General features: G+C 43.4%; 1 pseudogene; it reads right to left on the reverse strand.

The window, feature by feature from the left end:
* Nucleotides 1-1,250: 1,250 nt before the first annotated feature.
* The window catches only part of LOC139929281 (MAGUK p55 subfamily member 4-like), a 19,524-nt pseudogene continuing 9,079 nt past the window's right edge, over nt 1,251-11,695 (reverse strand).

The following is an 11,695-nucleotide window of genomic DNA, read 5'->3' on the forward strand; positions in this document are numbered from 1 at the left end:
GCTGTTGAACTGACGGAGCAGGCTGGGTGGGACAGCTGTTAAACTGACGGAGCAGGCTGTGTGGGACAGCTGTGTGGGACAGCTGTTAGACTGACGGAGCAGGCTGTGCGGGACAGCTGTGTGGGACAGCTGTTAGACTGACGGAGCAGGCTGTGCGGGACAGCTGTGTGGGACAGCTGTTAGACTGACGGAGCAGGCTGTGTGGGACAGCTGTGTGGGACAGCTGTTAGACTGACGGAGCAGGCTGTGTGGGACAGCTGTGTGGGACAGCTGTTAGACTGACGGAGCAGGCTGTGCGGGACAGCTGTGTGGGACAGCTGTTAGACTGACGGAGCAGGCTGTGTGGGACAGCTGTGTGGGACAGCTGTTAGACTGACGGAGCAGGCTGTGCGGGACAGCTGTGTGGGACAGCTGTGTGGGACAGCTGTGCGGGACAGCTGTGCGGGACAGCTGTGCGGGACAGCTGTGCGGGACAGCTGTGTGGGACAGCTGTGCGGGACAGCGCCTTGTAGAAGCACAGAGGCAGGAACATGGCAGAGGAGGACTAACTCACACTGGCAGATTCATTTTTCAGTGGGAAGAGGGACAAGAAGAATTCCTTTCCTCTCATTTCCTGCCCTCTGATCTCTCCTCCATTTCTCCCCCTCTTCTTGCCTCCTCTCCTCCTTCCCACCCTTCCCATCTCTCTCTCCTCTTCTCCTCTATCCTCCCTATACCTGCATCTTTTTCACTTTTCTCCTCCCAGCTCTCCTCTCTCCCCCTCTCCCCTTCCCCTTCTCTCCTTTCCCTCTTTCACCACTCCTCCTTTCATCTCCTCTCTCCCCCCACCTTCCCAACTCTCCCTCCTTCCTCTCTCGCTCCTCTCCTCTACTTTCCTCTCCTCCTCTATCCTCTCCTCCAAGCCTCTTTTTTATCCTCTCCTCCCATTGCCTCCTCCTCGCCTCCTCTCCTCGCCTCCTCCTCTCCTCTCCTCGCCTCCTCCTCGCCTCTCCTCTGCCTCTTTTTGGTATCTCTTCTCCCCTCTCTTCCTCCATTCCTCTTCATTTCTCTCCATTTTCCCCCTACTTCCCATTCTTCCCTCTGCTCTTCTCTCTCCTCCTCTTCTCTCCCTTTACATCCTTCTAAAAACCTTGCATCCTCCCCAACTCCAACATATCATAGCCTCCTCCTCCCTCTCCTCCTCTCTCCTCCTTTCTCTCTTCCCCTACCTCTTTTTACCATCTCCTCTCTCCTCCTTCTCTCCTCCTCCTCTACTCCTCAGGTTTGCTCCAGCAGGCCGGTACCCACTGCGGCTCGTCCTGTGCTTGCTGTATAACGGAGCAGAGCTGCATGCAGGCGTCCTGCAGGCCGTCGTTCACCAGCACGCTGTCGAAAAACTGCCTGTACTTCGACTCCATCAGCCGCGACGCCTCCTCCAGCTCCACAAAGTCCTCATCCTGCAGGAGGAGGAGAGAGGGAGGGAGGAGGAGGAGAGGGGAGGGCAAGGGAAGATATGAAGACATCAGAGGAGAAGGAGAGACAAGCACAGGACAGGAGACGAGATAAGAGGAAAGGAGAGAGGCAGCGAGGAGAGAGGAGACGAGTGGATGGGGAAGAAGAGGAGAGGAAACAAGACAACAGGAGGCGAAAATGCAGGAAGAAGGGGCGAAGACGGAGAGGAGAGAGGAGAAGAGAAAATAAGACAATATGAGACAATAGGAGGGGAGATGAGATAAGAGAGGAGAGGAAACAAGACAAGAGGAGGCAAGGGGAGAGGATATGAGAAGAGGTGGAGAGGAGAAAATGCAGGAAGAAGGGGAGAAAATGGAGAGAAGATATAGAAGAACGGAGGAGAAAGAGAGACAAGCATAGGATAGGAGACAAGATAAGGGGAGAGGAGAGGAAAGGAAAGGAGAGAGGGAGCAAGCGAGAGGAAAGAAGAGGAGATGAGGAAAGGAAAATGGATTCAATCATCATCAGCAAACACATCTGTCTCGTATCAGGCTACATTCCCCTCAACACTCCCAGTCTGAAGACAACCAGACACAACATGGAGGAAGTTTAGTGGCTGTCGGCTTTTCTGTGCATTTTTGTCTTGAAAAAAAACCCCTCTTTGAGCGGGACGGCTATTTATTTTGTTCGCAAAACATGAACATACATTTTAGATGGAGGTTTTCTCATTAATTAAAGCTACATAATGTTACCACTGTCACCAAAATATCAGACATTTTTTCAGAATTTTAAATGGTTAATCTAGAGTGAAATATTGTTTTCTACTGTAAGAGTTTTTTTATTGTATTAAATCGTTATGCGGATCTTCTTCTACCGAACTCTACTGTTTACAATCTGACCCGACCGTCCAGAACTAGATCACTCCGCCAGGAACCGCCTTTCACCCCACAGCGCTCTGTGCTGCGGCAGAGAAAAATAGTTCTGTGATTTCCTGATTAGTGAAAGTTGCGTAACGGAGGAACTGAGTCTGTTTCCTCTCGACTCTGTGGAGACACAAACGGCCGCAGGCGCGGCTTCAGCCAAGTGACGTAACAGAAAAACACAAACAACAGCGGCAACGAGAGCGTCTCACTTCTGGAGCGATGAGGAAACAGAGTTTTGTCTTTCGGTGATGAAAGAATTAAATATACTTGACAGTTTAGATGGGAGAAAGCATCGAAATGCTGACCTGTTCAAGTCTGTAGTATACAGACTACAGGACGCCGGTTTCCCAACACGTACAGTGGAGCAAGTCAGCTCACGGTGGAAAATACTAAAGAAACATTAATTTACTATGTGGCCAAACATCAAAACAAAACAGTCAAATTAATTTAAGGTTAACAGTTACAGAGGAATATCACATTAACGATTTCAAAATTGCCGGTTTGTGTTGTAAACATCACAGGCGCCTGCGCACACAGCATGCAGTAATCAGTAACCGGGATACTAGTATCTATCATGTATACGGGGATATGAATAACCAGATGTCTCTGTGTTCCATGTAAACGCCATATCCCGAATATGATCAAAACTGGGATAAGCCTCATAACCGGGATACTCAAGTCCATGTAAACACAGTCATTGTTGCAGCAAGAGGCAGCGGAGCTTCAACTGACAGCTGACTGGAGACAAGACTGTCTGTGGGTCCAACAACTACAGACAATACTGTCTGTGGGTCCAACAACTACAGACAATACTGTCTGTGGGCCCAACAGCTACAGGAGGAAGACAGGAATTATATAGAGGAACAACGTTATCCTTTAAATAAAGGTTATTTGAGGACAGCCTTACTGTGAAGGGTCTGTTGATGGTGTAGTTGGTGATGATTCGGGCGTCTTTCCGTGTTTGTCTCAGTCTGTCCAGGCTGGGAGGTTTGATGAAGACAACGTAGGGCTTCAGGTTCTTCGTCCGCAGCGACTGGATGCTCTGATAAAAAGATACAACCAACAGACTGAGATCTGGGATTATCAGTTACCATCTGATAATCTAAATCTGGTCAACAGATTTCAGGTGATGTCGCTAGTTAGCTAGCTAACAGTTTGTTCAGGTTAACTGAGCTGACTCTTCTCAAGCTACAACTCAGAGTGTTTTGGAGTAGAGACTAGGGCTAAAGACAAGACAGTTTACTGTGTCACAGTAACCAAATCCACCTTATCACACTATTCACTTTTACTGAGAACGTTACTGAATGGATCTACAGCCACACCACAACAAGCTGACTCAGCTGCTCTCTGCTTCTAGCTGCTTGCTACAGATTTACACTTTATTAACTTTATTTTCGGTTCAATTGAATTCAGTTCATTTCAATAACCACTATTCAAGCCCATCTCATATTCTCTTATTCTCAAAAGTAAATGTTATATTATGAAATGGATCTTGATGGTTCTGGTTCTGACTGGCTGAGTCACGTTCAAAGCTTTTTTAAAACACCCATTTAACACCAACAGTTAATTTAAATATTAATTATATAATATTCTAATATATAAACACACAGCTGTGACCACATAACAGTACATCTAAATGCTAATGCACTAACTGAAAGTCACCGCCCATACTGCTACTAGAACTATATTGCTTGGTGGAAGAACATTACATTTTTTGCTGATTAATTAAACTTACATGTGGTTCAACATCAATGATACACACCGGTCCTCTTTTCAGCACTTCACCAATAGAATCACTGCTGGTCCCATACAGGTGGCCCTTATACTCCCCATACTCCAGAAACCTGCACACACACACACACACACACACACACACACACAATAGAGGTAGAAATAGAAATGAAATTAAATAAGTTAAATTAAATTAAATAAAAATAACAGTAAATACATTACAAACCGATACAATACAATTAAATTAAATAATCAAAGTGTTACTTTTATCTGTGGTTGCAGACCATGTACTCAAAATGAAATAAAATAACATTAAATAAAATAAAATCATATATGAGGTGGTTAGAGACCATGGACTCCAACATTTAAAGGCCTGTTCCATTGAAAACTGTAATTTTCCAGCTTTCTGCTTGGTTATGAGGCATTTGGGCTGTAAATGAATGAATGAATGAATATTTAAAATAAGAGTTTGTGATATTTTAAATAAACTGTGAACAGAAAGGATACACCCACAGGGCTAGATGTAGTGAAAAAGATGTTTTTGGTGAATTTATTGCACTTTTAAGGTGATTTGCCAGTCAGTACAAACTGAAATTAAAGTCGCCAATATGTGTCTTTAAAGAAAAGAAGACAAGACAAGAAAACAAAGGAAAAAAGCAGAAGTAATATGTGACTAGTTATCCCTACCTGTGGTTACAGACCATGTACTCAAACAGCTCTTTGGTGACGAAGTGGTATTCTCTTCCTGTCTCCTCCCCTTCTCTGATTGGACGGGTGGTGTCTGGTCGAACAGGAAGACAGCCAATGAAAACAGATATTTAATTATTCACTGTTCCAATGACACTCCAACACCAGGAATGGAAAATCTTCGGAAAATAACGTTTTCATGCTGGCTCTTTGCCATTTTCCCGCACAATGTGTACATTCTTATTTTTGTTTCATTTACATATCGAAATAAATAAACTTGAAATTTTATATGTGATATGAAATATGAACATGTGTCTCTTACTTATAATATATTGTGTTGGTATATTGCTTTTTTTGTTTTTCCTTTTTTTTTTTTTTTACATTTCATGTTCTTTTTTATGTAATCTTATATAAGCATACCACAAGAAAAAAAATAAATAATATAATAAATATAATATAATAAATATATATGGTTAATGTAGAATATGTGGAAACACCATAAACCACATATTACTTTTTTTTTCTGCGTGCCAATTTTTTTTGGGGGCATGGATTATACAAGATCACCATGTGACAAACAAAAACAAAAAACAAAAAAACAAATGTGTCTAAAGGAAACACTGTGAATTAAAAACAGAGTTCGGGGGCGGTGCGTACGAGGTACGGGTCCCTGGAAGGTAGAAGGGTTCAGCCTGACGAGTCTCTTCCTCAGTTCAGTAACTCCGACTCCAGAAGCTCCTGTTGAGACAAAAAAAAATAAAAAATCAACCACAGATGATGGATTCCCTTCACTTTTTAAAAAACTTAAAAGACATCACTCCAGGTTTTGCACAGGGACGCAGGACTGGAGACACAACCAGAGTCTTTAAAGGAATAGTTCACCCAAAAATGAAAATGCTGTCATCATCTACTCACCCTCATGCCAAAAGAAGCACAGGAGAAATTTGTTAGTCCATATAACACACAGGGAGGCTGCCAGCACAACTTGGTAGCAGCCTTCTCCAAAACAACTGAAGTCAATGGGGACCGGTTCTTTAGAGCGCCAAAACAAAAACAGCCAAACAATCACACTGAATAGAAAGACCTATACACCATTATTTGCTGCAAATCAATCAGCTGTAGTTAAGATTTGCACTAAATTATGGTGTAAATATACTGCAGGTCTTTCTGGAGCTCTGAAGAACTGGTCCCCACTGACTTCAGTTGTTTTGGAGAAGGCTGCTATGGAGTTGTGCTGCAGCCTCCCTGTGTGTTATATGGACAAACTTCACCTGTGTTTCAACTGGCATGAGGGTTAATTGATTGATTGATTTTATTAATGCATATAGAAGACAATGAAAAAGTGAGAACACTTATTTCCAACATGGTCCCTGATGTCAGAAAACAGGACAGACAGTAACACATGACATCCATAGAATCCTCTAAAACAACAAGCAACAAAAATCCAAAGACAACCTTCCCTATCTTCCCTTTTAGTCACAATCAATACGTCCTGACAGCATTTCACAAATCAAACATAATGATGATGTGTTTCATGAAGACCCTGATGAAGGCCACAAGCCGAAACGCGTTGGTCTAACAATAAAGTTGTTCTATATACTACAAGTGTTACTGGAGGTTTGACCTGTTTAGACCTTTTTCCCTTCTCCATGCACCTTGGAAGTAGGTGAAGTTGTGCCAGAAACCCCTACTCTGATTCTACACAAAGATTACATTACATTAATAGATTACACACGAGACGGTGGAAGATATTCAGATACTCCACTGAATCATTCTGAGATTTTCTGCAGGGAAGAGGTTGTGTGGTTGGATTAAATTCATAAACTAATAGGAATACTACCTCTCGCCTAATTCAGCAGTGTGCTTTTGAATTAATTCAATCTGTGGCACAGCTGTCTGTCATGCTGGTAAGAATAGAACTTTATAAAACCTTATTTAAATAATGCAAGTTGACTAAAAACATATAGGTGATGCCCTAAAACGAAGTTAAAACTAAAGTGGAGCATTGCTTTAAAACAGCGCTGTCAGGTGTTCCGACGTGTCTCTCACCCACGAGGACGATGAGGCGGTGGCTGTCCTGCGGGGGGCGCCGGTACGTCACCACTTCCTCGTACGGGTAGGACGGAGCGCTGCCATTGGGCGAGCAGGAGTGGCAGGACTGTCGCCTCCTCCTGCAGGACGTCCGCCTCCACAGACGGAAACTCCGACGGAAACCGGCTGGGAGACGAAGATCACTCATTCATTCGTTCATTCATTCATTTATTTATGATGTATATTTGTATTTTAGTATTTTAGTGTTTTTATTGCTTCTAAATACTTGTTTTTTTTTGGACTGCTCCTTCAATTTTCTGTCTCTTTTTTCTTATTACTATGCTGCATCTTTTTATGCTGCTGACAACACAATTCTGCATATTAAGAGTAATATTCTATGTAGCTTTTCATTAATTCATTCATTTATTCACCCATCAACGTGATGATCAGTACATTCATTCATTCATTCCTTAGGGTGAGGGTTAGTATATTTATTCACTCATTCATCTATTCATCTACTTGTTGCCCAGCACATTCATTCATTCACTGGTTGTTGGAATGCACTCATTCATTAATTCGTTCATTCATTCATCCATCCCTTCCTTTGTTCATTCGTTTACTTTTGTTACGTTAAGATTCATGTACAAATTCATTAATTTGTTCATTCACTCACTTATTCATTCATTCATTCTTGTTTATTAGATTAACGTATTTATTCATTAACTCATTCAATCATTAAGTGATTCATATTTTGAAGACCTGTACCTAAAAAGTTTACTCTCAATTAAGACTCTGTGTATATTAACTAGTATGTTAACTAACTAATTAACTAAATATCTAATTAAGTAACTAAGTAATTAAGTAACTAAGTAACTAAGTAACTACCTTCTGTGTTTGATCTTACCCAGGTAGACTCCATCAGTGACATCAGACTCATCCTCGTCTGTAGGAAGAAAACAGGAAACCTGTCAGTCTCTTTAGGACTGATGTGAGTTACAGTATCAACAAAATACACTTTATTTTGGTTAATGTGTCTTTTCAACATGCACATCAGTGAATAGTTAATACTTTTTTTGGTTCAAACGTTTGGTTCAAAAATAAGATAAGGTAGCCATAATTTGAAAAAAGATACACCTACTCTAAGCGACTGACAGCATGAAATTAAAACACATTATCGTACTTTTTAAAAGTTAGTAGATAACTCCAGTCCTCGGCTGACAAAAAAGACAAGACTTTTATAGACTGGTTCATCTCTAGTTTTTACATTTGGAATAATGAACCTCAGGTAACGATTTTCTTCCAAGGTGGTTATGCAACATTTTACAAATGATCTCTTTTCATATTCTCTCAGATCTATTAATGTACCAGAAAGTAACAGAGATTTGTGCAGGAGGAGATCAGTTCGATCAATGTTGTTGCAATTCCTGCTGGTCGCCAATAGAGGGCGACGGAGCTCATAGATTACTTAATGGCTCTTTAAGATAGAAACACAAATGCAGAGAGACAAACACCCAGAAACAGCACAAAGGTCGCATGTTGATTATCTACTGAACTATCAGACATCGACATGAGTCTGTACAGACTTACCTACCAAAATTAATATCTTCCTCATCTGGGGAAAAGGAGAGAGAGACGACGGTTACTTCCACTACACTGAGTTAAGATGGATTATGGGTGAAATGCACCTTTAACATCAGCCCATAAAAATGCTATATTTGCACTGTGTCTGATATGTTTACCTGCTTCAGCACATGTGTGATCAGCAGGCGTTGGATCGTCCTCTGAAACAGAAGAAGCAGACGAACAGAAGAGTTTTTTAAGGTTTCCACAGTCAGGCGGGTGGAGTCAGCTTCAGTGAAACATCAGCCTGACATGTACAGCATTTAAAAAGCTTCAGGGCGATGCTGTCGCACAAAATTACAAGTTGTGGACATGAGTAGACGTAGATGTAGAAAACTTTTTGTCATGAGTTGGGAATTGAACCCGGGTCGTCGAAGCGGACCCCGGTTCCCCCCGAGTACCGGATGAACCCGGGTCGTCGAAGCGGACCCCGGTTCCCCCCGAGTACCGGATGAACCCGGGTCGTCGAAGCGGACCCCGGTTCCCCCCGAGTACTGGTCTGGATGAACCCTGTGTCACTACCGTCACACCCACCGTTATCAGCCGGGGTCACTGAGGCCAGCAGAGGGAGAGAGAGAAGAGACACGGCTGTTAAAGGACGACTGTTGTTGTTTACACCACACATGTTGTTTAAATATCAAGATAAATAGATGAGTGGGAATTACACGTAAAACCTGAAAGACCTGCATCCAACTGACCTGAACTGAACTGAACTGAACTGAACTGAACTGAACTGACCTGAACTGAACTGAACTGAACTGAACTGACCTGAACTGAACTGAACTGACCTGAACTGAACTGAACTGAACTGACCTGAACTGAACTGAACTGAACTGAACTGAACTGACCTGACCTGAACTGAACTGAACTGAACTGTGCTGCATTTCACAATAACAGTGATATAAAGTTAGTGACACTAGTAATTCCTCACAGGGTTTGATGCAGGTATGAACCTGTAAGGGCTGACACCACCACTGCTCCCTCTGTTTACTGGAGAGAGAGAGAGAGAGAGAGAGAGAAGATAGAGAGAGAGAGAGAGAGGGAGGGAGGGAGGGGAGGGGGGGAGAGAGGGGGAGAGAAGAGAGAGAGAGAGAGAGAGAGAGAGAGGGGGGAGGGAGAGAGGGGGAGAGAGAGAGAGAGAGAGAGAGAGAGGGAGGGAGAGAGGGAGAGAGAGGGAGGGAGAGGGAGAGGGAGAGAGGGGAGAGAGAGAGAGAGAGAGAGAGAGAGGGGGAGGGAGAGAGGGGGAGAGAGAGAGAGAGAGAGAGAGAGAGGGAGAGAGATAGAGAGAGAGAGGAGAGAGAGAGAGAGAGAGAGTGAGAGAGGGAGAGAGAGAGAGAGAGAGGGAGAGGAGAGAGGGATAGAGAGGAGAGGGGGAGGAGAGAGGGGAGAGAGAGAGGGAGAGGGAGAGAGAGAGGGAGAGAGAGGAGGGCAATTATATAAATGATTTGAATGAAATGAGGAATAAGAACTCCAGCTAAAAACAAATTGGAAAATCTTCCATAAACGATGGATCCATAGTTAATGTTGACATCATCAGTAAAGTGAGACATGAGTCATGTGAGGAGTCATGTGACCTCACCACACCACAGGTCAGATGTACTGGTGCTGGAGGTTAACTGGACTTAGAAAAATACACTTTTAGCTACTTCAGATTAAACTTTGTGGATCCCTGTGGGGAAAATGGGTTGTTGCAGCAGCAAAGACAAATGTGTAGATATACGTAGAAATAGAAGAAAATAGGCAACATTAAACATAACACAACTGACAATTACAACATTTGAATGTATTAAGTAGAAATACGTGAATGAAAATTAGGAAATACTTTACTTGAAGTGGTGCTCATAAGTAGGGCTGACAAATAATCATATTGTGATTAATTTGTTGAATATTACAGTTGTGATATAAATTGCAATACAGTACACAGACAGTATTTTTACAACGTCCAATTTAATGTACAGGCCAGAAATTGGGCTCAGCAGCAGGATATCATGTTAGCAGTCTGCCATTCTGATAAAGTAATTACAGCCTCTTAGTTTGGAAATTGAAGTAGCTCATATTGCAATTTTAAATTTTGGATTAATCGTGCAGCCCGACTCATAAGGCATTCTGTACGTATGATAATCAGAGCATGGTATAATAAAGAAGATCTAAACGTGACGGTACCTGCGCAGCGTGCTGGCGGAGGGGATCAGACCGGCGCAGGCGGCGGCGTGCGGCAGCTTCCTGGCCTGCACCAGCGCCCGTCCGCCTGGTCCACCACCTCCAGCAGGTCGCCGCTGACGAACGCCACGCCCGCGTCCGGGCAGGGGATGGAGGCGTCCTGCAGGGGGCAGTAGTCCACCATCGCCCTCATGTACACCTGGAGGAGGGGGGGGGGGGGTGGGGGGGGGGGGGAGAGAGAGAGACAGAGAGAGACAAAGAGAGAGAGAGAGAGAGAGAGAGACAGAGAGAGACAGAGAGGGAGAGACAGAGAGAGACAGAGAGGGAGAGACAGAGAGAGGACAGAGAGGGGGGCAGAGAGAGAGAGAGAGGGAGGCAGAGACAGAGAGAGAGAGAGAGACAGAGAGAGAGAGGGGAGGGCAGAGAGAGAGAGAGAGAGGGGAGGGGGCAGAGAGAGAGAGGGGGAGGGGGGGGCAGAGAGCGAGAGAGAGAGAGAGAAATTCACAAAAAAAAATCACAAAATGAATACACATATATTTCCTTATTATAGCTGTAATTGTTGCATTGTTTGATTTCTGCTCTTTGTTGTGTTACATTAGCTCTGTTTTCCATTAATGTCCTTTAATGTCCTTCATTAAGTCTTTCTCATGCTTTGGCAACACAAATATTAATTTTGTCATGCCAATAAAGCTGAATTTAATTGAAAAGTTGAATTGAGAGAGAGAGAGAGAGAGAGAGAGAGAGAGAGAGAGAGAGAGAGAGAGAGGTTGACTCAAAATAGAAATAATTTATTGTAGCAAATTGATTAAAAATAAGTTTCCATTAGTTCTATTCTTGTGTTTTGTGGGTCGCCTAGCTTTGCCTAATGGGACGTGGAGTCGCCAACTGAACCAAACTGTTTTAACAGAGCCTCCACTCCAGAATCTGCATGATATGTCTATAAAATGACACTGATTGGCCTGCAGGGGGCGCTAACATGTTTGTTTATTTGCCTGTGCATCACGCACAATCTCTCAGGCACTGCTGATCGGATTTTCACAAAACTTGAGAGAAAAGTGCGTCTCATTGCTCCTTTTTTGTTGTTGAGAGAGAGAGTTCAAAGTAGAGATAGA

This window comes from Centroberyx gerrardi, chromosome 10 (genome assembly GCF_048128805.1).
Source record: "Centroberyx gerrardi isolate f3 chromosome 10, fCenGer3.hap1.cur.20231027, whole genome shotgun sequence".
NCBI lineage: Eukaryota > Metazoa > Chordata > Actinopteri > Beryciformes > Berycidae > Centroberyx > Centroberyx gerrardi.